We start from the raw sequence: 20,822 nt of genomic DNA on the forward strand, positions 1-20,822 counted from the left end.
CAGTTTCTCTGTGTGTGTGTGTGTGTGTGTGTGTGTGTCCTTCTCTGTGCCACTCTGCTTTTCAAATAAACAAATAAGAACAGAGAGAGAAAAGGGGGGGGGGATGTCAGTAGAAAGGCTGCTTGCGATGACCAAAAGAAAAAAAAAAAGGCGAAGAGGGGCGTGCTAGGAGGTGTCCCTGGAATCCCACTATACCGCAAGTTAAATTCAACGGGGGAGGAGGAGGCTGTCCACAGCGTAGTTTGTCGACATAACCAGCTTTGGCAAACTTCGTGGGCAACTGGATTACGCTTGGGAAAGAATTCTTTGTCCAGTGCCCCCACCCCCCAAGGCAGAGCGGGGCTGCGGGGCTGCAGCAGCCGGGACCGGGTCAGCACAGAGCCCGGGGCTGGGTCACCGCCTGGCCCTGGGGCGCGGCCGCTGCCGGCCGACCCGGCTCGCTCGCTGCGCCCCCTCCCGGCTGCATGCGCCCGGCGCGCTCCAGCTCCCGCGCCCGGGGGCGGCCTGGCCCGGATTCCAGCCGGAGGAGACAGAGCGCCAAGACCCCGTCTCTCCTCGTCGCACAAAACCCCAAAGACCGAGCCCCTGAACCTGCAGACCAGGCCCGTGCCCCGCTTCTGCCGCTCTTCCTGGCTTCGCGGGCACAGCTCCAGGAACAACTTACTTAGTGGCATGGAGGGGCACGGGAGCAGGGGCTCGCACGGCACAGCGCCCGGCACCCGCGTTTCCCGCGCGGTATTGCCGCGGCCGGCACAGGCCGGCTTCCCACGCCCGCGCCCGGTCCAGGCGCTGCCCGGTGGGCGTCTCCGGCCGCCGCCCCTCCTCCTGCGCTCTCGGCGCGGCCGCCTTCCTCCAGCGCGCGGCGCTGCGCACGCTCTCCAACCGGGGGCCGCGGCGGCTCGTGCGCCGACCGCGCGCTCAGCCGGGCGCCTGGACCAAGTAGCTTCCTTGAATCTGCAGATTTCATGACGTCTCCCTGCGTGGTCCGCCACTTGACTCCCACCCGGGGATTTTTTTTTTTTTTTTCTTTTCCGCCACTCTCGCCTCTCCCGCTGCCCTGCGCCCTGTTGCCCTCCCTGGGCCCCTGCGCGCCGCACCTGGCCGAGAGGTTGGGCGGGTGGAGGGGTGGGGATCCGCGCGGACAGGAAGCCGGGGCGAGCGCTGGATGAGCCGCGCGCAGGAGGGAGTCTGCCCCCCGCCTCCCGGGGCCGCTGTGAAATGTGACCGTCGGCCTCCGGTTTTGCTGCCTCGCCATCCGCCGAGCGGTGAATTACTCAGTCCAGGTCCCAGCCGCGAGAGGAGACCGTGATGGAGTGAAGCCACCCCGCCCGCAGCCAGGTAAGCGGCGCGCGAGGCGCTGGGAGGCGAGGAGCCGGCTCCTTCGGGCACGGCCCCCGGCGCCCGCTCCCCAGTGCCGCGGGCATCTCCGCCCGGATGGGGGCCAGGGTGCCCAAGTCCGCGGAAAGGCGAGGGAGATGCCGGTTACGTAAGAGAAGGGAAATCTGTTTCCTCGGGTTTTTAGCAGGAGCGACTGGGAGCTGGCTCGGGGCGGGGGAGGTTGCGGGGGGGGGGGGCGAGGAGGAGGGGTCTGCGTGCCCCGGGCTCGGAGGGAGCAGCGGCCGCGGGCGGCGATCGAGCACGGCCGGCCGGGACCGCAGGCGCCCAGCGCGGGGCAGCGGGCGGCGTGCTGTGCCGCCTCCGACCGTCGGGAGAAGCCCATTGTCTTTGTAGAAGGCGCCCGGGTCTCCGCTTTGCCTAGAGCGCGGAGGACCGGGTAGGACGCAGAAAATCCTAAAAGGAGGGAAAGTGAGGAGAGGGGGCCGAAGCAGGGGGTGGGAAAGGGAACAGGACCGCTGACTGCGCCCAGTCGGTGACACCGGGGATCTGTGCGGTGGCCGCCGCGGTGGATGGGGAAGAACCGTGAATTGTGTTGTATTTGGGAGGAAAAATTTCTTTAAACAATAATGCTTCAGATAAAATGAGATGTTATGATGGAAATTAGGGTCTGGGTAAATCTGCTGACTTCGCGCCCTCCCGGCATGTTTTTATTTGCATCAAGACACCAAGCTTGGATTAGTTTTTCACCGAAATAGCATTAGTATTTCCCAAACCCATTAAAACCCTGGGTGGATCCACAGGTATACCTCTTGAACCAGGCTCAATATGGAGAGACTATTAGGCGGAAAACGTCTTAGTAGAAACGGCCGCAGAAATGGGGTGAGGTTAGTGTAGAAACAAAATACCAGAATTTTCCAAAGAATTCCGCCTCCACCCCCAAAAAAGGAAAAGAAAAAAAATAATAAAGCCTCCAGTGCAGGGAGTTGGGGGTTCGCTGTGTGTGTAGAGTGTCCCACGTCTGGCGCCTGGGCGGCCGCAGGGTTGAAGGCACACTGCCATGTCCTGGCTAGCACCGGTGGCCGCCCGCCCGCCTGCTGTGTGTGGCTGAAATCCGAGGGGGGTGACCAGGACCTGTCTGCAGCGAAGGGGGGCTTGCTGTAGTCGGGGCTGAGCTCAGCTTCGCCCATTTTGCCTGGAGAAAGGAGAGAGAGCCACAGTCTCCATGGCGACCCAGGTGGGAGGGGAGAGGGGGGAGACTGCAGCTCCAGTTCCAGGGAGAAAATGTTGGAGAAAACTTTCCCGGTTCTAGGCAGAGAAAAGAGCTATCCGAGTGCCCCTAGGAGGGTCCCCGGCTCTTTGCTGTGCCCTGCTCTTGAGAGAGGACGCGCACAAGTGGCCCGGAGCCCCCTTGGGCCTTGCAAAAGTTGTCGGAGCGGTGGAGATGGTTTCGGATTCAGCACCAAGGCCAGAGCACAGGCGCCTGGGCCACCCTCCTGGGTCTGCAGTTCCCACAGGGAGGCTGGGCTCTCTCCTTTGGTGGAGGGGGGAGTAAATGTGTTGCCTGTGTGATTCCCGTGCAATCCACAGAGCAGATTCACCTCGGAATTCCGTGGTGCAAAGGGGCTGGCAGGCCATCCCTGTCGTGCGTGGCAGTGCATCAGAGAAAGCATCCAAAATCTAGAACACTGGGACTGCCAAAGACCACGGTGAACTGAGAGTGGACAAAAGAGCTTGCCCTCAGGGGAGAACAAGGAGTCTCTCTCTCTCTCTCTCCCTCTCTCTCTCCCTCACACACACACACACACACACACACACGACTAGCCCTTGACTAGACTTACCTAGCTTCAGCATTTATTCCTCACCCTAACTTTTGGCTGGGCATTGATGGCGGAAAGGCACTGTGTGCGCAGTGAGACACCAGCCAACCACGGGCCGCCTAAGGCTCCCAGGACCCAAAAGGGTGGAGAAATAGTTTCTTCTTAGTCCAGACCTCACAGGATTCTGAGCAGAGCTGACGAGCTCCGGGAAAGGGGAGAGGACGTGTTTGTGAGATGAGAGCTGGTGATCCTATCATCAGACTTTGAGAAGCCAGCCAGCCTTTGAGCAAGGTGGCTGCATTTGCAAGGTGGCAGGCACAGAAAGCTGAGGGCAGGTGCTTTCCTTTGCAAACAAGGGAGCAACTGTGCAGGAAGGGAGGATTTATTCTCATTCAAGCTTGTTTCAGCCTTCATACAAGGAAAACAGGTAAGTCCTTCGATCTCTGTTGCCTTCGTTTTACCAGAAGCCCGTCTCTCCCTGCACTCCTGGTCTTTAAAAGCAGCTTCTCACTGATACTGATGGGGGAAGTGTAAGGGAAGGCAGCACTTATGTTTCCAGTAGAAAGCCTTTAAGAGTGGCATCTAGGTGTTGCAAGTGGCAGCTTGAATTGCAGAACCCATTCAAGGTTTGGAAACTGATTGGGGAGGTTGATGAGTCTTCTACACTGTCCCTGGCTGCTTTTGTTTGGAGAACGCACCTGGGCATGAGACCTTGAGCTGGTCTGGTCTGTTCATCGTAAAGGTAAACAAGAAATATGCAGGTTCCACTCACTGGGCTTTCTAATTATGCAGATGTTGTTTTCTAGAGATAATGCATGCACAGCACTCAGGATGTGTGTTAAAGTGGTGTGTTTATACCTTCTTGCCTTTTCTTATGATCCAAGGCCAGGCAAAAATGTGAGATATTACATTTCTTACATTCCAGTTTCTGAGGGACATTGATTAGGTTTATCTCTGATTTAGTTTATGAAAGAGTTGCTCTTAAAATAGAAGTGGTGCATGGAGTGTTGTTGAGACTTACACAAAGCAACTGTACTCTGGCTTTGATCCATTTGATATTGTCAGCAGAAGGGAAGTGGAGACGAGTTGTGAAGATGGAGCCGTGTTAAGAATATAGATCATTAGGTAGACAAAGTAATGCATTTGTGGGTTCTGAAGTTCAGTTTCTCTCGTCAATTTTATAAAGAGAGGGGTTGCAAATAACCGAGGCGTGGGAAATTTCGCCATCAATAATCTCTGGTCCTGGTGGATTCCACGCTCACATATTTAGGTGCTAGTTTAGCAAACAATGACTTGCTGTCTTCATGGGTGGCTAATTGCTGACGAAGGTGTCTTACACTCTTGTGCGGTCAATAATATTTTCCAAAATCATTGGTTTACCCATTTTAAGTAAGGTTTATTAAGAACAACATAGTAGAAATCATTCCTGGGCATTTACTTGCATTTTGCAATTTAAAAAAATTTGATACATCAACTTGATACTTGCTAAACATTAGCAAAGATGTATTTGTTTGAATGACCGAGGTCTTCATTTAACACATCAGACTTATGTAGATTCTTTCTTGGAAATTAGGAAAATGCTTTAATTCTTTCTTGTATCCCTCCTTATGCTCCCACAAACCATCTGTAATTTACATATAAAAAACAAATACCATGAGAATAGCAATTTAATAAGCGATGAAGAAATCATTGGGGATTAGAAATAGGTAAATATGCCCTTACGGAATCTTACAGGCAGAAAATGTTGCCAACCTCAGGGGTTTGATGTTGACTCAAAGCTTCCTGAAGAGAGGGTGAACCTTTGTTTGTCACAAGGCAGCAGGCTCTGCACTAGCTCTTCCTTAACCAAATGATATGTGAGTAATACATAGACTAATTAGAAACGTGGACCCGAGGGACACAGACTCAGAGAAGGGAAGAGAACTTGGGAAAAGCAGTTATTGATTTTTACCAGCTTTAATGGGATGGTGGTTTTCAAAACGAGGTTTGTTTGTTTTCAGTTCATTGTATCAGAATGCAAAGGTGGTAGAATTGGGATGTTCAAATTCATTGGATTTGCATTGATAGCTTATTGACATGACATTAATTGTTTTCTTACTTTACTAATTGTCATTTAAGTACTGAAAGAGGATTGATTTACCCCAGAGTTTTGCAAAATTATTAAATTTGTTAATAGCAATAAAAAAGGAGTTAGTAGTTAAGTTGAAAAATCATTTAATTTTTTTTTAATTAAGGGTCTCTTTTTAGTTGTAAAGTGTTTGGGGAAATCAAAAAAGAATGCAGTCATTGGGATAAGATTAATTTTAAAATGTACTTTAAATAATTGCAGATCATTATTTCTAGGAACAATGCAGATCCAGTAGAAAGAAGAGTTCTTGATAATTGCAGTTTGTGCTCTAATAGTATTCTGAGTTTCCTCTGACAGAATACTAGACTGTGCATATTCTTGATACCATTTTAAGAGCATTGATTAATAGCAAAATTATTTCTCTCAAATAAAAAAGAACAGTGCCATATTTAAAAGGGTAGTCAGGATCTTCCGTGAACTGTAGCCTTAATCTGGCCACACTGCTAATCAGTTTGTAGATATTTATTTATTACCTAATTGAATACTTACTTAAAACCTCAGGGAATGATTTTGCTCAGTGTACAAATGCCTATTTTGTCCTGAATGCAACAAGACCATCTTTCCTAATTACAATATGTAAAGTCAATCCTCTCTCCCCCAACCAAAGGACTTTTTAATTCATAGCCATCTGATTCATCCAATGATTCCTTCTGTCTTGTGTTTTGCACTTCCTGTCTATGGCTTAGGACCAGGGACCATACAGTGCCGCTGGTTCTTTCAGTGGGCAGGTTTGCGCTACCTTTCACAACCACTCATGTTCCCAGTCACAGAGACGTGGTCTCTGCTGTGAAGTCTTGGTTAAAGGAACCAGCAAGTGCATCTGTGAATAAAAAGATCCACATCCTTTCCAATAACTGTTTAGGGGAACTAAATTTGAATATATTATATGCAATGTGAGAGACATATCTAGAAATTCAGTTAAATCCTGGTGCTATGGCAGTTTCCTCTTGAAACTTACAAGCATTCACTTTTTTCCCCATCCAGGATGGCAATAGAATTTTTTTAAACAATGTTTTAAATTTTCTGCATATATCACACAACAGGAATTCACGTTCCACCGGGCACATGGCCGATGGTGTTGCTCCACGATGGAACGCAAAGGCTGCAGTGTCTTGCTAGCTGTATTTGTGTCAAGGGATATCAGGCCAGCTCTGGTAGGTTCGGCACAGCAGCAGCAACCCCAGAAATCCCAGTGGCATGCAGCAGAGGTTCACTGCCCCTCCAGCCGCAAGCTTTTGCCGTTTAGCTCCACCTCCACCCCCTGAGTCGTCTTCATTCCAGCATCCAGGCTGAAAGACCGGTTTGTTCTGGAACATTCCATTGCTGTGTCAGAGGAAAAGAGAATGCCAAATTAAATTTCTGCTCTGCTGTCACACTTGTTATCTGCTCCTGTTCCATTGGCGCAGACAAGTCACATACCACATGCATGCCCCTGATCACTGGGAGGGAGATGTGTGTCTCTTCCACAGGGAGGCACTGTAGGTCACACAGCAACAGGTGGAGACATGTGACCTCCCTGCAGAACAGGAAGTGAATATTTGGGCACAGCTGTATAATCCATTATACCCACTGTGTGATCTTGATCAAGTTCATGCCTCAGTTTTCCCGAGTGCAAAATGAAAATGATAATAACATCACCCCCAAACTTTTAAGAGACACTGTGGTAGTGAAAGATTCTTAGCACAATGTCCAGCACAAAGTCAACACTTTATAAACAGTAGATGCCATTATTCACTTTCCAGAGTGTGGCACTAGCAGTGTTCAGGGAAGCCTGGGCACCACGTTCCCATAGTCCTTCTCTAGTGGTGCTCTTGCCTTGCTGTTCCAGTTGCCCTTGGTCAACCCTCGCTTGAAAATATCAGTATTTGTGTGGACTCTTCAGAGACAGACCACATTAATATGGCCTTTATTATAGTAAACTGTTACCACTGTTATGTTTAGTTATTACCTTTTGTTCATCTCTTACTGTGCTGAATTTATAAATTCAGTGTTATCATCAGTATGTGTGTACAGGAAAAACATAGCATATGTAGGGTTTGGTACTATCTGCTATTTCAGGCATTTATTGGGGGTCTTGGAACGTGTCCTTCATAGGTAATGGGAGGCATTGGTAATTAGATAGCTACTGTAACAGAATTAGATAGCTACTGTAACAGAAAATCTCTCTAAATCTCAACAATTTAGCAAACAGAAGGTTTTTTTTCTCATTCCCATAAATCGAATTGGCTGATGCCAGGGAACCCAGGCTGATGGATGCTTTGCCATATTTAATACACGGTTTCCACGGGATCCTGATGTTGATATCCAGCCAGCAAAGGGGAAGATGGAGAACGGATGATATGCAGAGGATTTTAATGGTCTAGCCTTGGCAGTAATGTGTATTGCTTCTGCCTGTATTCTGTGGCCATTGAATTCTGACTGTGAGAGTACCTGAAAATGGTAGGTTAGCCCTGATCCAGGAGGAAGGGAGTTTAGCAGGGTCATCACAGTGGAGTTGTTGGTATATTTACCCCAGGTAAATGTCTGGAATCAAAACCTACAGCTAATGTGCTTCAGGAATATGGTGGGGAAGAGAACATGGTTTATCCCAATGGTGAAAAGATTCCTAGTAGAGATACTATTTTGTTGTACTCCTGAGTCATTTTTCAGTGGAGTGCTTTTTAAAAGATAAATTGGTGGGGCTCTTTTTGACTTTCTGGAGTGGGTGTAGATGATATTTAACAAAAGATATGCAATTCCATATTATTTGACTTTTGTTAACTGAGCCATAAAATAGATACAGGGAGGAAGAACCGTCTTCCCAGCCCATGTTCAGGAACAACTTCCTAAGCCTGACAGTTACACCCACATCATGGCTAAGAATGCTGAGGAATTAGATGCTGTCTTCCAAGATCTGGTATTTGCTGTTGAATAGCAATTTGCATTTTGTTTTGCATCACATAGATGCCTATAGGTAGACACATGCTGTAAGTTTAGGTTGAGTTAATCCAACAATAGTCTGTGTTTCCCTGAAAATAGACCATGTAATTTGTAAGCAGTCTTTGAGGACTTCTGCCTGCCCCAAGGAAAGCAAGTACCCTTGGAAACTAAGACCCACTCCTTCTCACTAGAAGTGAGAGAGAAGCCTTAAAGCTAAACCTACAACCTGGAGAAGAAAAACATCAGGGAACATATAAGAGAAGGCTGTGAGAGAATGAGCCAAAAGAAACAGAGTGGTGATCCATAGTGCTCTCTGTGTATCTGTCTTTCAGGATTTCCACTCCCCTACCTCCAGTGCCAAAGCCATGGTCCTTTTGTGCAGACTCAAGGTTACCAACCTGAAATAGCAAATATCACTCATGCATGTTCTTCTTTCCATAGCACAGTTTTGCCAGGCTCTGGGACTCTTGACTTTAACTATCTTGTCATTTCAAAGCAAACAGTATCTCACGAAAGAAGGTGTTTTCCATGGAGAATGCTTGACAGAGGGGGGAATGATCAATGTTTTCAGCTATCTTGCTACTTGAAGATGAGGGAGGGCTGAGACTTGTTCTGCTGGGTGCCTAGGCATAGAACTAGGACATACTGGTAGAAGTTACAAAGTGACGTGTTCTAGTTCCATGTAAGACAGCATTTTCTGTAGTCGGAGCTGTGCAGAGGTAATGTGATCTATCCTCTCCATGTTCCCAGCCCTGAGTTCTGCATCACTTGGAGGCTTAAAAGTCTGGGAAGGCAAGGAGTGGGCTTAGAACACATGCATTTTCAAGTCACTGCCAACACAGAGCTTCCAGTCCCCGTGCAGGCAGCAACACTCTTCAGTTGCAGTGAACAGATCAGGCTGGACCTCGGCGTTCTTTGGAACCGTTGCTTTATTACTTGAGGGACTATCATTTCTCTATAAAAGAAATGAGTCATCTTCACCCCGAATGACATTTCAGTCCATTGTGGTCAATCAGACCAGGTCTGGAACACAGTAATTGTATGACTAAGCTTCAGGGCTACAGGATTCACCACTCACAGAAAAGAGCTTCCCTTGCGTGGGCTGTCAACACAGCCCTACCTTCAGTGGAGAGGTGCAGGCCGGCATTCCTGTGTGGAGGCTTTTTCTTCAGCCAGAACCCCACGAAGCATCAGCCAGATTGCACTTCAAATCTGTAGACGTTTCTTACAGTGCAAACTCTAGTGTGTCTTAGCCCTTCTCTGCTTCCATAACAGAACACGCAGGACTGGTCATGTATGCTGAACAGAGATCTTCCTGGCTCATAGCTCTGGAGGCTAGAGAGGGCTTCCCTGCTGTCTCACACCGTGGTGGGAGGCAGCAGGGCAAGGGGGCACAAGAAGAAGAGTGACAGGGAGCTGAACCTGCTTTTCTGACAACCCACTCAATAACCAGCTCACTCTCGCAGTAAGCCACGAATCCATTCATGAGGGCACAGCCTTCATGACCTAATCGTTTCTTATTAGCTCCACCTCCCAATGCTGTTGCATGAGCGATTAAGTTTCCAACACTTGAAACCATAGCACAGTGCTAACAAGATAAAAATCCTGCCCTGAAGAAGTCCAGTTTTCTTTTCTTTCTTTTTTTCTTTTTTTTTTTTTTTTTTTTTTGACAGGCAGAGTGGACAGTGAGAGAGAGACAGAGAGAAAGGTCTTCACCCTCCAACGGCCGCCATGGCTGGTGCGCTGCGGCCGGCGCACCACGCTGATCTAATGGCAGGAGCCAGGTACTTATCTTGGTCTCCCATGGGGTGCAGGGCCCAAGTACTTGGGCCATCCTCCACCGCACTCCCTGGCCACAGCAGAGAGCTGGCCTGGAAGAGGGGCAACCAGGACAGAATCTGGCGCCCCAACCGGGACTAGAACCCGGGGTGCCGGCGCCACAAGGGGGAGGATTAGCCTAGTGAGCCGCGGCGCCGGCAAAGTCCAGTTTTCAATAATGACAAAGAAGGAATGGAGATCATCCTCTTCGGCTGTCTTCTAAGATCTCAATACCCTAAATATACAATCGCCCTCTTGACTTTTTATGAACCCCCATGGCATTGCCAAGCCCACAGCAATGAATTCTATAAAGAGGAAGGAAAATAACCTATTATCTCATGTGTTATCATAAGGGGACCCCTTCTTCAAAGAGATGGTTAAATTAGGTGGTCGCCTTTCTTATGGCCCCAAACTAACACTTCATAGGTCTCCTTAGCTGGGCACAGTGGGTCTGTGTGGCAGAAGGAAGCCTCATTGCCATTGGAAGTCAGCTTAGCTCAGTAGTTTCCAAAGTGTCCCTAGACCAGCAGCAGCAACATCACTAGGGAACCGGCTACACAAGCGAATTCTCCAGCCTGCCCCAGTCCCACTGAATCAGAAACCCCTGGATGGGGCCGAGCATAGGCACATCCCCTGCAGAGATTCTGAGGCCCGCTGTTGGGTAATAACTACAAACTCGGGTGCTCCTGAACTCTGCCTGAAGGGGGAATTCTGAGACAGGCTACTCCTCCTTGTATCATCCTCCCAGCAGGCCCTCCGGGGGGTACTCATGCAAGATCCGTGCAGGCACTGGAAATGGAATGCCAGAACGCACCTCCCGACGCGTGGACAGGCTTAGCCTGGATTCGGTGCCAAGGGGAAGAGGGAAGAGCTGTTGGCCCAGCAGATAAAATATGCACCATCACACTCAGTTGCAAAGTTTGTGGCCATAAAGCAAGGGCTTCTGTGTTGCTCTCATTGTATAAACAAAGTGCAGAGTCTTCTGGAATTACCGTTAATCCATCCAGAAGGTCTTTTTGTTCTTTTCAAAATTAATAGTCTTATCTGTTATCCTTTAAATAAAAAACTGTATCAATGAATAAGAATGATGTACTCTTCAGAAAAGCCATATTAAGGAAATTGAATAGAGGGCTTATCACAGAAAACCTTCGTGCAGTCAAGTGAGGAATAATTATAGTTACATAACGTTCGCCTTCATTTAAAACATCTCTTGGCCATCTTCGTATTTCCGGAAATTGGTCTTCATCGGCTAGGTCCTGTGTTGTCATAGCTCTCTGGCATAGTCAGCCAGCGTGTCTCTGTGCGTACCTACTATGTAAAGAAGACACGGGAGAATTCTTGACTCTGGCCTTGGAGGCTTTGGACTTTAAGAGCATCTGAGAGATGGTAAAGGGCAGCCCCAAGAAGCATAGCATTTAAAAGAAGACAGTGTTATAGATCTTAGTAAGGGAGAGCAACATTAAGAGGGGCTGGCATGAGTCAAAGACCTCCTGGGATATGGTGGGGTGGGAAGGGGTCTTGATAAAGAGTAGGGCTTTGGCAGTTAGTAGGTTTGCCCGGAGGGAAGAGTTTTACAAGTAAGGAATCCACCTGCAGCCAGAGGGTACTAGCTGTGAAGATTGGTAATGCAGGGAGCTGGCGCCCCTCACCACGAGGACAAAGGGAAGCCGTGCATCCACGTGGTGCATGGGCTCCTAGATCTTTGAGAAGTAGCCGTTTCTATTGGGACGAGTGGGAGGATATACATGAGATTGAATCTGGCAGCTGTGAGCAAGGCAGGCTTGAGAGAAACTCCTGGGATTGAGAGATGGCTTGGAGACTAATGAAAAGGAGGAAAGAAGATCCAAGCACGCCCAGAGTGGTAAATGAGCAGCAGAAAACTGGTCCAGCTCTGGAGCCGTCAGTGGTGCTGAAAGCCGATGATCACTCGGGAGCCCGGGGAGCAGGCTGATGATGGATTCCATCCAGGGGAAGCTCGCACACCGCACCCCACAGGCAGGAGGGATCGCGCGTGGCCACGGTCCAGGTGCAGAGTGTCGAGGCTGCCGGGAAAGAGGCTGCACCAGCGGCTGCAGCGGGGCGTAGAGCTGCACCTCGTGGTTACCTTCACGCGCAAGCAGAGCTGTCCGCCGTTAGTGTTCACGGGCGTGGCTTTGGGGAATTGTCCTTCCTGGGCTGCTGTGGGCAATAAGTCTGACCAGGGCCATGCACGGGAAGGTGTTCATCCTGAAGATGGTGGGGCTGTTGTATCTGGTGATCAGGAGCAGGTAGGCAGCACTCCTCTCTTATGTGCACAAACAACATTGCTTGCTCTTCATCTCCTACTCTGTCCTAGTCATCTGTGCCAGGCTGCAAACATCCTGGTCGCCGGGGGAGTAACATCACTCGTGCCATGGTGGATGTCAGTGGATGGTGGCCTGGCTCTCAACCAGCATGGATGGAGGCCCACAGGGGCCTGAAGCCAAGGGGGGAAATGCAGAGTGGGCTTTATGTGGACCCTGCCCAGTCACCATGATGGCATGGACCACCAGACAGTTGAGTGGGGGTTGCGTTAGAATTCCAGAATAGGGGCTGGCGCTGGGGCACAGTAGGTTAACGCCCTGGCCTGAAGCACTGACATCCCATATGGGCACCGGTTCTAGTCCTGGCTGCTCCTCTTCCGATCCAGCTCTCTGCAATGGCTGGGAAGGCAGAATTCCAGAATAAGGGCAGATCATTTCTATCAAACCCCAAAAAGATCCAGATAATGAGCTAAGATCTTGTTCTCTCAGTGAACTTTATTTTTCAGGAAAGTCATCCGTTGGCCTGCATCATTCTTACAGTTGTGTGTATACTCGGGGTTTTTTGGTAAATTAGCAGCACTGACTCTCATGAGACACACCCACCAGGAGAACAGTGGCGACGTTGTGTTGGGCGTGGGGTTGATAATGGCTGGCACGGAGCACCAAAAAGCGTGCTTTACCTGGCAGTCCTTGGATACAAACACCCAACCCATACCCGAGCCATCCTCAAAACGTACAAACCTGAGTTTTAATGCAGCTGATAGAAAAAGATGACGCTGTGGTTCTGACACACAGAGTTAAATTGGAATAGGAAAATTCAATTAAAATCATCAGCCATTTTCAAATAAGCTCCCAGTATTTTCACCGAGTTAAGACAGTTTCCTTGAAATAGGCAATTGTTAAACTATGATAGATCTTTTTTGGTTCCATCAGCCAATCTAAAGTAGATCGTCCCTTTATTTCTTTTTTATTTATTTATTTATTTTTTTTGACAGGCAGAGTGGACAGTGAGGGAGAGAGAGACGGAAAGGTCTTCCTTTGCCATTGGTTCACCCTCCAATGGCCGCCGGGGCTGGCGCGCTGCAGCCAGCACACCACGCTGATCCGAAGGCAGGAGCCAGGTGCTTCTCCTGGTCTCCCATGGGGTGCAGGGCCCAAGCACTTGGGCCATCCTCCACTGCCTTCCCGGGCCACAGCAGAGAGCTGGCCTGGAAGAGGGGCAACCGGGACAGAATCCAGCGCCCCGACCGGGACTAGAACCCGGGGTGCCGGCGCCGCAAGGCGGAGGATTAGCCTAGTGAGCCGCGGCACCGGCCGTCCCTTTATTTCAAAAGGAGCATCAGGAGGCCCTGAGTGCTGAGGATGGACCCTGGGTTTCCTGGTGAAAAAATCAGAATCTTTATTTGACCGCTTGAGCCCTTGCAATATGCAAGTCTTGTTCTAGTTCCTTCTTTTCTTCCTGTAAGAAATCTGGACCCAAGGTGCTTCTTTCCCTCGTAAGTTTCCAGGTGAGTGGCTCCTATGGCTAGAACACGGCACTACTTGACGTGTGGAGAGTGATGGGTGGACAGGCCCTGGGTGCCCATCCTGGTTTTCTCCAGGCTGTTTCTGTCATTGGCAACCTGATTGAGACACTGTGCCTCCTATTCCAACACAAAACAGATCCAGTCACTCTGTCCCCTTCTGGCACCCAAGGCTTCGTAAATTGCTCAACCACGTGAGAAAAGAGAAGAGAATTCTCATTGAGTTAGTGAAGTAAGGGAAAAAGTTGCAGGCCCTAGCACACAGGAAGTCTCAAGCTGTGGGAGGGGGGATGGGCAGTGGTTTCTAATAATGAGGGGAAGAGAAGAGACGTGAGGAACCTGCCAGAGGGCCTTGCTGACCTGCCTTTAAAAGGAGTGTATTAGCTTCTCCTGGCTACAGTGGTTCCTGAGACAGCTAAATAAAGGGGAAACGTGTTTTTCAGCTCATGGGTTTGGAGGTTCACAGTGCAAGGTCAAGTGGGCCACCTGGTGAGGCTGGAGGATGCCACGGTGGAGCGCATGCAGAGGACGGTCACACGGGAGCCAGGAAGCAGAGAGGTGGGGAGCCTGTGTGTCCGTGTCAGCCATCTCATTCGATGATGGAGCCCACGCCCCACAGCCCAGTGCAGCCAAATCATTTCCTACCCTTAAGCACCATTATTCAACTAAGTTCCTACTCTTAGTACTATTAACATAAGACTTTGGAAACCAGGCCTTTTAACACATGGGACTTTTGGCGGGGGGGGGGGGGGGGCGGCACCCAAACTGATACCCAAACCACAACAAGGAAGGAAGGATAACTTATAGGCTGTCTTCATATCATGAAAAAAAAAAAAAAACCTGCATACATTTCAAAAATGGGGGAACCACAGTAAACTTGTCTTGTAATTGCCTTTGCCATGAACTTTTTAAAGTACCCAAGTATTTGCTGTTACCTTAGGGAAATCAAAAGGATGGACTCATTGTAGATGTCCAAGTCACTGAATCTGAAATAGCAGTTCAAGCATACTTGCAAAGGCCACCGGAAGGCAGGACCACATTCTGGAGCCTGGGTTGTCTCTCTTATAGTGGGCAGTGTCCATGGGGTACCTGTGCAGTGACCTCATGAGTTGTCTCTCTTATACTGCGCAGTGTCCATGGGGTACCTGTGCAGTGACCTCATGAGTTGTCTCTCTCTTAGTGGGCAGTGTCCACGGGGTACCTGTGCAGTGACCTCATGAGTTGTCTCTCTCTTAGTGGGCAGTGTCCACGGGGTACCTGTGCAGTGACCTCATGAGTTGTCTCTCTCTTAGTGGGCAGTGTCCACGGGGTACCTGTGCAGTGACCTCATGAGTTGTCTCTCTCTTAGTGGGCAGTGTCCCTGGGGTACCTGTGCAGTGACCTCATGGGCCAGTGCTCACCTTCCTGCCTTACCTGTCTGCGAGCTGTAGACTCCCCTGCCAGCATGGGCTAGGCCACACAGGATTGTGTGCCCTCTGTGTCTCTTCCGAGAGAGCTTCATACAAGAGCCACTCCATGGACGATGCCTGAATAACTTTCGTCTGATGCCTACAGTGTACTGATTCCAATAGAACTATCAGAAACTATCCAAACTATTCAAAATAGACTTCTTTGGAAAATGGATAGAGGCTATGTTATCTCCTGTCGTCAAATTGTACCTGTTTCTGTAAGTGAAGACCGGTTGTCTAAGAAATAGAACACTCAGATGCTGTATATGGACGGACATCAGAGGGGAGACAGGGATGAGAAAGCAGCGGTTTTCTTCTCCTAGTCACCTGCAGAGTGAAACAGCTATCTGGATGTCGTGCAGATGCAACGTTTGGATGGGGAGAAGAGGAAGCCATCTGCAGTGAAGGTGGGACGAGGCAGGTGACACTCACTTCTCCAGGCTGTCCAGAGACCAGGGCACAGTCAAGCTCACCGGTTTCTTTTTTCTTTTCTTTTCTTTTCTTTTCTTTTCTTTTCTTTTCTTTTCTTTTCTTTTCTTTTCTTTTCTTTTCTTTCTTTCTTTCTTTCTTTCTTTTTTTTTTTTTACAGGCAGAGTGGACAGTGAGAGAGAGAGACAGAGAGAAAGGTCTTCCTTTTCCGTTGGTTCACCACGCTGATCCGAAGCCAGAAGCCAGGTGCTTCTCCTGGTCTCCCATGGGGTGCAGGGCCCAGGCACTTGGGCCATCCTCCACTGCACTCCCGGGCCACAGCAGAGAGCTGGCCTGGAAGAGGGGCAACCGGGACAGAATCCAGCGCCCCGACCGGGACTAGAACCCAGTTTGCCAGCGCCGCAGGCAGAGGATTAGCCTAGTGAGCCGCGGCGCCGGCCGCTCACCAGTTTCTGCCATTTCTCTGTGTCGCTGAGCTTCTGGGTGGCCATCAAGGCCCCAGCCCCGAGTCCTTGTGTGGTTGGGCATCACCACACTCCCTGTCAACACATCTGAGCTTGGCATTAACTGGGACTCACGTAGTTCTGCCGCGTGAGCTGCGGCAGGCAGTGACCTCGGTGATGAGCGATTTAACTTCCTCCCATATCACATTTCCATGTATGAGATAGGGGCTCAGGGTAAAACTCCAGTAGTGAGCTACTGTTCTCCTGTCCCCTGCTTCTAAGAGGATGAGGAACATTGTAAGAAATAATGATTTTATAACTGTTTCCAATGCCAGGCATTTCTGATACTTTGGAAGCAGATGCACTGTCTACATCTATACGCATAGAACCTTAAAAGAGAAACAACTACATTTATGGACAGAATAATGGCCCAGGTCCTTCATGGGCACCCACACCATCAGCCCACACAGCACACACAACACAGGAAAGTAACTCCTGTTGTAGAAACAGCCTTAACAATGGAGTTGAAGGCCTAGGTTGAAATTGTGTTTGATCCTGGGTGGAGTAGAGACTACAGCTAGTTCAATTAAACCAGAATTCCCCATTCCTGAAGCTCCCTCGGTCATCCAAGCAGTACAGCAGAGTTAAGGCGAGCACTCCTGTGAGTGTGAGCCACGTGTTGGCCTGGGAGGAGGATTAGCCTAGTGAGCCACAGCGCTGGCCATTGTCTGAATGTATTTACAGTCAGTCAGATGGCTTCTGGGGTCAATGGCTCAGTGATTAGAGACAACTCTTGTACAGGGCAATGGTGAGCAGTAAGTTAGTGGAGTCTTTCCCAGTCCACATTCACACCTACATATCCACGTAGTGGTGCACACGGTTTCCACGCCAGTGGTGCTTTTCAGATCCCCCTTCTGGAAACTTCTACCCATGGAAACAGAAAGAAAGTGCATTTTTGGGTGTTGCCAGACTTGTGGAAACCAAGCTACTCTTTCTCTAACACTGTTAAAATAACCTCCCAGTTATTATAGAACGTTTCCATAGAAGACATGTTTATTGCCAGTTCCGAAAGGTCGACACAGCTTGACATGAGTCAAGCCTGTGTCGTGCACCTTGAATGAAGACCCTAGAATACTGCCCATGGCCATTTGTTTTATCTCAGTCTTTCCCACTTATGTGTTGTGCAAGTAAGCTACCTTCAAAGTAGAAAAGTATGAAAACTTAGGTAAGCTAAATTTAAAAGAAGTAAGGAGGGAGGGAGAGAGTGGAGGATTAGCACAAAGAGTAAATATTTAGGTTTATTTATGGGTTTTAACTAGAGTTGGACCATCGTATACGCTGTCTTGTTGTCTGCTTTTCTTACCTGATAATACATCATTGACTTCTGTCCAAGTCAGTAGCTCTGCGTGGATCTAGGTTCCTGGCCCGACTCCCTCCTGCAGTGGGCCGCCCCGCAGCCCACGCCAGCCACCTCGTTGATGGCCCCCTGCTGCTTCTCAGCCATGATAAGTACTTGCTATGTAGGTGCTGCTCATGCGCCGTCTCTGCAGCCCAGGGGGCGCCTCCTCCAGACTCCCCCTTTCTCCATCAAATCCCTACAGAACTGGCACCTTCTCAGCGACGGCTTCCACTGCCACTCTCTTGAAGTATGTCTGCACTCTGCACCTCCTCCACCCCCACTGCCGCATCCCCGCCCTCCGATCGATTTGCTCCGTGGTGTGCGTTACCTTCTCACACGTCACCCCAAATGGGTGTTGGCATTGTTTATTTTCTGCCTCCTGCAATCGGAGGCAAGCTCCCCTGGGGTCGAGTTTTTGTCTGCTTTGTTCACTGGAGTATGTCCTAGTGTTGAAGACATCACCTGCTTGGCACATAGCAGGTACTCAGCATTGTTGACCAAATAGACAATGCCATTGCGATGGCTGCATTGGAAGAGTTCCTGGAACAACGTTGACTGTGTACATAGCACATCCTTTATTTTGGACACTGGGGTTGTTTTCTCTTTCGGTTTTTGTCTACAGCACGCACACTGTGTCTTTGCATGCTCTGTGTCAGGATGCCTTGTAGGATGACGTGTCTTGGGGGTAATTGCTGGCTAACATGTAGGCAGCTCTTTCTCTGCTCTTCTTACATCTCATCACATCTTTCAGAAAGACTCCACTAACTTACTGCTCACCATCGCCCCGTACAAGAGCTGTCTCTAATCACTGAGCCATTGACCCCAGAAGCCATCTGACTGACTGTAAAGACATTCAGACAATGGCCGGCACTGTGGCTCACTAGGCTAATCCTCTGCCTGCGGCGCCGGCACCCCAGGTTCTAGTCCCAGTCGGGGTGCCGGATTCTGTCCCGGTTGCCCCTCTTCCAGGCCAGCTCTCTGCTGTGGCCCGGAAGTGTAGTGGAGGATGGCCCAAGTGCTTGGGCCCTGCACCCCATGGGAGACCAGGAGAAGTACCTGGCTCCTGGCTTCGGATCAGTGCGCTGTGCCGGCCGCAGTGGCCACTGGGGGGTGAACCAACAGAAAAGGAAGACCTTTTTCTCTGTCTCTCTCTCACTGTCCACTCTGCCTGTCAAAAAAAAAAAAAAAAGACATTCAGACAAAACTGGACTGGTTCTCCTTCAGCCACCAGAGCCTGCACCCACGTGAGCCACCAGCCACGTGAGCCACCAGCCACGTGGACCAGGCTAGTTACAAAGCAGGAATTAGTGTCAGACCTGCGACCCTGATGCGAGTGTTTGAGAAGTGTTCTTTGTGAAAGGTTTTAAGAGATTCAGCAAAACTGTGATATGTTATTAGCTTCTTGAAGTACTGCTATAATTTTATACTTGAGGATAAGGAAGAGAGGAGAGTCAGGAGAAGAGAGAGAGAGAGAAGGAGAAAGAGGGAGGGGGAGAGAACCCAGCGAAAGGCAATCGCTCTTCTGGTCTGACTTGGCTATATTTCAGGGCAAGCATTGTTGTTTCCTTCTGGGTTCACAAGCTATTATTAGTTTTACATGTGCAAGAATACATGGAAGGAGCATCATGTTTTCTGCTGAGATTATACACAGACACAAATCTCTGCTTCCTCCTCCTCCTCCCGCCCCTCCCAGGAGAGACTTGGGGTAACACTTCTCAGTGGCCAGCGTCCGCTCCCCCCCTCGCTCTCCCTCTGGTCATGGACTGCACCCCGTCAAGCTTCTGACCGGTGCAGGGTGTTCATTAGGGTTGGAGGCTGGTTTCTCAGCAGAAGGAAGGAATTACCTGCATGTTTGTACCATGTGAGGGTTTTTATTTTTACCAAAAGTTTCTTAAACGTTGATAAATAGTTTTACTTTATTTTCTTAAGAAAAGATTTTTAATAACAATCGTTGTACGTATCGTGGGCTGCAGTGTGGCATGCCAGTACACGTATGCGGTGTGCACTGATCAGATCAGCGTGACCAGCATTTCCTTTCTTGGACGCTGCTGTATGTCTGCAGGCTTGGAGCTTCTCTCTTGTGTTTGTTCCTGCAGTGTAGGCTCGGCTACCGTGCATGCCCTCCACCTGGTGGTGCAACGCTGGGAGCTTCTTCCTCCAGTCTGACCCTAATTTCGGTGCATTATCCACATCCTCTCTAACCTCCTACCCCTACCAGCGTCTAGTAATCACCATTCTGTGTTCAGATTGAGAGGTTTTTATAAAGTTTCCACATAAGAGGGAGAACATGCAGTATCTGTCTTTCTGAGTCTGGCTTAGTTCCCCTAGCATCATGTCGTCCAGTTCCATGCGTTCTGCTGCAGATGGCAGGATGCCATCTTTTTTATGGCTGAATAGTATCTCACTGTGCAGTGTGCCATATTTTCTTTGTCCATTCATCTGATGATGGGCACAGTATGGTTCCATACTGTGGCTGTCAGGAACAGTGCCATACTAAACATGGTGGAACGGGTACCTGCTGGAAGAAATGATTTCAGATCCTTTGGATTAACACCCAGTAATGAGATGGCTAGATCACAGGGCATGTCTAGCTCCAGTTTCTAAAGAAATCTTCGTACTGTTTTCCACAGTGGCTGTGCTAATTTACATTCCCTCCGACAGTGGATGGATTCCCCTTTCTCCACACCCTCACCAGCATTTGTTATTTTCCATTTTAACAGGCGTGAGGTGATACCTCATGTTGGTTTTGATTTTCATGTCCTTGATGGCTTAGTGATGTTGAGTGTTTGTTCATATATTTGTTAGCCATTTGCATTTTTTCTTTTGAAAGCTATTCAGATCTTTGCCCATTTCTGAACTGGGCTGGTTGTGGTTTTGTTGATTGTTGTTGTTTGTTGATTTTGTTGTTAATGAAGTGTTTTTTGTTTTTGTTTTTGTTTTTGTTTTTTAGATTCTGATGTATCTAGGATATTAATCTTTTCTCAGCTAAATAACTTGGAAGTATTTTCTCCAATTCTATCAAATGTCTCTTCATTCTATTGATTGTTTCTTTTGCTGTTTTTGAGTTTCAAGTAATCTCATTTTTCTAGTTTCGTTTTTATTCCCTGTGCCTTTGGGGTGTTATTACACTAATTTCTTGAAGCATTTCTCCTATGTTTTCTTATGCCAGTTTCATAGTTTCAGATCTTATGTTTAGCTCTTTGATCCATCTTGAGTTGATTTGTATTTACGGCAAGAGATAGGGATCTAATTTCTAGATTTCTTGGGGCTGGTGCCAT

The 20,822-nt window shown here is 49.0% G+C and overlaps 1 protein-coding gene across 2 annotated transcripts in view; it reads left to right on the top strand.

Moving 5' to 3' along the window:
- Positions 1-636: 636 nt before the first annotated feature.
- The window catches only part of KCNJ6 (potassium inwardly rectifying channel subfamily J member 6), a 269,639-nt gene continuing 249,453 nt past the window's right edge, over positions 637-20,822 (top strand). Inside the window, exon 1 of one of the 2 annotated variants that reach the window (XM_008274882.5) lies at positions 637-1,338. The gene's annotated coding sequence lies outside the window, so the exon portion shown is untranslated. Of the gene's footprint in view, positions 1,339-3,324; positions 3,583-20,822 lie in introns of those variants that run through there. The other variant, XM_070073153.2, reaches the window with a different exon arrangement.

This window comes from Oryctolagus cuniculus, chromosome 4 (genome assembly GCF_051225735.1).
Source record: "Oryctolagus cuniculus isolate XC-2025 breed Fujian yellow rabbit chromosome 4, ASM5122573v1, whole genome shotgun sequence".
Taxonomy (NCBI): Eukaryota; Metazoa; Chordata; class Mammalia; order Lagomorpha; family Leporidae; genus Oryctolagus; species Oryctolagus cuniculus.